Source organism: Pinus tabuliformis, chromosome 8, assembly GCF_031772625.1.
Source record: "Pinus tabuliformis cultivar Carrire ecotype Pingquan chromosome 8, CPIR1, whole genome shotgun sequence".
NCBI lineage: Eukaryota > Viridiplantae > Streptophyta > Pinopsida > Pinales > Pinaceae > Pinus > Pinus tabuliformis.
This window is the reverse complement of record NC_142294.1, coordinates 483,826,616-483,831,772: the sequence shown is the minus strand read 5'-3', so window position 1 is coordinate 483,831,772 and position 5,157 is coordinate 483,826,616.

Sequence of the window (5,157 nt, the reverse complement as noted above, 5' to 3'; positions counted from 1 at the left end):
GAGTTTATTCCTCTAAAGTTATAAACTAGGCCTCTTTTGATTTCACCTTCTTCACTTTGCCTCAAAGTATATAACTCCTCCTCAAGTTTTGGAAGTCTATGGTTTCTTCTTTTGTATCATTTTTCCTCTTTCCTTTCTCCTTATCTTTCTTGATCTATTCCTTGATCTTGGTTAATCTTTCAGAAAGAAGTTGTTCATCCTCTTTAGGTGATGAAGGTTCAGGAATATCCCTATTGATTTCTTCAACCCTTTCTTTCATTTTTCTCCTCTGCTTAGTCTGCTTTCTGATCTCTATTAATTTTTCAGAGATTGGTTCTTCTTCATCATTTTTCTGTGTTGAAGTTTCAGGGGTGCTTTGAATGGTGAGATTGGTATTCTTTCTCCTACTTCTTTTAACATGACTTCCCTCAGACAAATCTAGAGCATTTTGGAAGAAATTCCTTACCAAAAATTCCTCCCATGTATCCCCTACACTTTTTAAATGAAATTCAACTAAAATCTTCACTAGTCCATGGTGATATAGAGTGGTTTCTATTGATTCAACTTTCTTTTGAACATTAGTTGTCATTCAACTCAGAATATTCAAGATGAAAAAGGGAAGATTGAGGGTTCCATTCTCTAGAAAATTCATTAACAGTCGTATATGATACACATTCATAGACCCAAACCTCCCTTCACATGTAATAAACTTTTGCAGTATTAAAAACATGCTACTCCATTTGTTTTTGAGTGCATAAATTGGAATCCCTTTCTTAAAACTAAAATGTCCATACTAGGTTTTTAAGAATCACCTTCCAGGATTCATCATGAAACTATTTGTTCTTAAACCACCTTTCTCCTAGCCGTGGGAGTTTCGTTGCTTCAGCTATGAAGGACTCGGTAACTGCAAATTTGATGTCCCCAATTTCCACTTCGGTACCATCAAAGGATCTTGCAAAGGATTTAGTGATTTCTTTGTGGTAACCGTTGAATTTTTCAATAAAAAATAACCAACCAGCCTTCTGTAACATTCCCTTCAGCTGCGGATAACCCTCCATGTATTTTACCCCTACGGGTTCAGTTCTAACAATAAGCCCCATAACCTCTGCTCTCACCGTCTGAGAAATGGAATGACTGCATATATGGTAATAAGAAGACTGTGTATACAAAATCAGAATGATTATGGATATGGAAACAAGAGTACAGGGTATATGGGAACAGAATGGCTGTGAATATGAAACAAAACGACTATATATAAGGAATATATGGAAACAGAGTAACCGTATGCACAAAATGTATGGAAACAGGGTGAATGTATGCACAAAGTATATGGAAACAAAGTGATTGTATGCACAAAGTGGCTGCATAAATATGAGAGAAAAACTTAAGAGTTGGCATGTAATAAATGAACAATCAAAGTTTGAAAAGTCATATATAGGTAGGTCATGTCGTTAATATGACCATTAACAGGTGTAGCTGTAGAAGTCCAGTTAAGTACAAGTTATGGAGTTTAAAACGGAGATCAGTTATGAAGGAATCATTAGACCGTTTGTCATTGAAGACAACAGATTTGGCGGAGACATCATGGCGGTCAAATCACATAATGATTAATGAAGGAGACATGTGATCATACATGTTATACAAGCTTATGTTTTTGAATTGCTTTTTGAAATAAATTTTTGTTTTTACCTTTGGAACCTTACCTTTCGCTTGCTAATATTTTGATGTTTGCTCCACAGGTGGTTTAGGCATGATTGGTCTTCAAAGTTGTTTTTTTCTCTTCAATTATCTGCATACAAGATTTTATTATGAACTGGCCACTTGTGCTTGGAATGATAATCAAACTGTTGTTGCGGAAGCATATTAGCTGTAGAACAGGATCAGCTACGGAATGGAACCAGCTGCAGAATGTGAAAATAGCTGTAGAATGTGAAATAGAGAGTAAAATATGGCTTATGAATGGATGAAATGGAAATAGCTGTGTAAGTGGAAATATGACAAGATGATAAATGAAAATGGAGATGAAAGAAATGTTGGAAAAGAAAAATTTATTGGTGGAATATGGCAAATGAAGTGAAGTGAAACTATAAAAATAGATTGGAAAGAGATGAGACAATGAATTTTGCATAATGAACTTAGTGACTGTGGCTTTTTGTCACCACTTCTTCAAAAGGGAAATGGAAAATATAAGGTGTTAGAAACTTCTGATTTTCACCTTGTATTTTCTGTATAAGCATGCCAATTAGTTATTGGTTTTCAACCTTATACAATTTATTATTATTATTATTTATTTATTTTAGATAGGAAAAATAAACACTAAGTTGGTGGAGAAGAAGGATTCTTCTTCACTAACTTCATTTCAGAATTGTTCTGGAAGATCTTGATGAACTCCTCCTTTGAGATTGGTTTTTGATATATTAAATCTATGACCATTCACAAGAAGAGGAGTTTGACTTTTATCTATTGTTCTGATCCTCACTACTCCATTACTAAAAAAAAATTCAATCTCATATGGCCCAAGCCAATGACATTGAAACTTTCCTTGAAAATCTTTAAACTTTGAATCAAATAACAGTGCCCAATCTCCCTCTTGAAACCTCTTGTCCTTGATGTATTTGTCATGCCATTTAGCCCTTTTTTGTTGGACTATACCAGTTCTTCGAACTTCCTCTTGTCTGATTTCATCAAGTTCATTTAATTGCTCTAGTCTATGCTTTTGAGTCTCTGATAATTCCATCCCCAACTGGATTGCCATCTTGAAAGTTCTGATTTGGAACTCTATAGATAATAGGACTTGTTTCCCATAAACAAGTTCATAGGGTGTATGTCTTGTTGTGTTCCCCCATGTAGTTCTCCATAAGGCTTCAGGAAGCCTTTCTGCCCAATCTCTTCTATGTAGATGCACAGTCTTGGTGAGGATTCTTTCAATCACTTTATTTGTAGACTCCACTTGACCATTTGCTTGTGGATGATAGGGAGTAGATTTCCTATGCTTGATCTTGTACTCCTCCATAAGCCTTTCCATCATGTTGGATGTGAATTGAGACCCCTGATCTGTTACAATTTCTCTTGGAACACCAAAACGAGTAAAGATGTCCTCAAAAAGAAAATTAACTATAGATTTTTCATTAGCAAAAGGTAATGCTTTGGCTTCTACCCATTTGGTGACATAATCAATGCATACCAATATATACTTTTTTTGCTTAGATGGAGGATCAATTGGTCCAATAAAGTCTAAAGCCCATTTTTCAAAGGGTTCGATAAGTACCTGCGTTTGTGATGGCATTTCATTTGAGAGAGCAGGTTTCCCTACCCTTTGGCAGTTGTCACACCTTTTGACATATTCTTTAGCATCTTTGAAGATAGATGGCCAATAATATCATAAAGAAAGGATTTTATAGGTTGTCCTCTTGTTAGCAAAGTGTCCACCACACGACTCATCATGACATGATTTGAGAATATCAGGAATTTCATCTTCCCTGACACACCTTCTGATCATAAGATCTGGCCCTGGTTTATACAATTTGTTAGTGATCCATGAATATCTTTCACCTTCTTGAATAATCTTTCTTTTCTCTCTAGGAAACAAATGTGAAGGTAACTTCCCTGTAACCAAGTAAGCAACATTTGCAAACCAAGGAGTTTGAGTAGTTACTGTAAAAAGATATTCATCAGGAAACTTATGTTCAACCGGAGAGTATTCTTTGATATTCTGAATCATGGACAAGAAATCAACAAGTGTGTTTTGTTTTCCAGGTCCATCTAGCACAGTAATGTTGAATTCTTGTAAAAGTAAAAGCCATCTTGTAACTCTGCCATTAGTAATAGGTTTATTCATCAAATATCTAATTGCAAAGTGATATGTATGAACAAAGGTTTCATAGCATATTATATAATGTCTAAATTTATTAATTGCGTGAAAAACAACTAAAAATTCCTTTTCAGTGACAATATAATTCAACTCAATGGGAGTCAAATTCTTATTTTTATAGTAAATGGCATAAGGAATCAAATCTTTTTGTCCCAACATAGTTACCAGAGTTGTATCTGAAGCATCTATGGAAATATGGAAAGGAAGTTTCCAATTTGGTCCTCTTAAAATGGGTGCTTAAGATATTTTTACTTTCAAGGTTTCAAATGCTAGTCGGCAATCAAGATTCCAACTAAATTCACAATCTTTTGTAAGCAATTTGAAGAGTGGAGATGCTATTATAGTGAAGTTTTCTATAAACCTTCTATAGTATCCTGTAAATCTTAGAAAACTTATAACATCCTTTTGGCAACTTGGAATTGATAACTTAGAGATGACTTCAAGTTTAGATTTGTCAACTTTAATCCCAACTCCTGAAATGTGATGTCCTAAAAAATACCTTCTGTAAATATCATAAAACATTTTTCATGGCTTAGTGAAAGGTTTGTTTTTTACATATTTTAAGAACTTTTTCCAAAGCTTCCAAAGCTTCTTCAAATGTGTTTCCATAGACTGTAAAATCATCCATATATACCTCTACACAATCATGTATTAGATCAAAAAAAAATTCCTAGTACTGCTCTTTGGAATGGTGCAGGTGCATTAAATAACCTGAAAGGAAGTAATTGGTAGCAAAAGTTCCCCATGGACAAGTAAATGTGGTTTTATCCTGATCCCCAGGTGCTACCTGAATTTTATTATAACCACTAAAACCATCCAAGAATGAGAAATACTTCTTACCTGCTAATGTATCTAACACTTGATCTATAAAGGGAAAAGGAAAGTGATCTTTCAGGGTTGCTTTATTCAATTTCTATCCCACCTGGATGGTTTTTCGGGTTATAATCAAATTTCTATCCGTCCTGAAGATCAACATAAGACAACTTTTATATGTCCCTGGGGTACCTTTGCATATAGAAAGATGCCTTTTGGTCTTAAAAATGTTGGAGCCACTTTTCAGCGGGCCATGTCATATGCTTTCCACGACATCAAACATGTCATCGAGGCATACTTGGATGATATCGCTGCTCGTTCTCGAAAGAGAACTGATCATCTTAGTCATCTTCGGTTGGTTTTTGAACGATGTCGTTTTTATAAAATCCGGTTGAATCACAACAAGTGCGTTTTCGCGGTTACGTCCGGTCGGTTGTCAGAGTTCATCGTGTCCAATGAAGGGATTCGGGTTGATCCCTTCAAGGTTGAGGCAA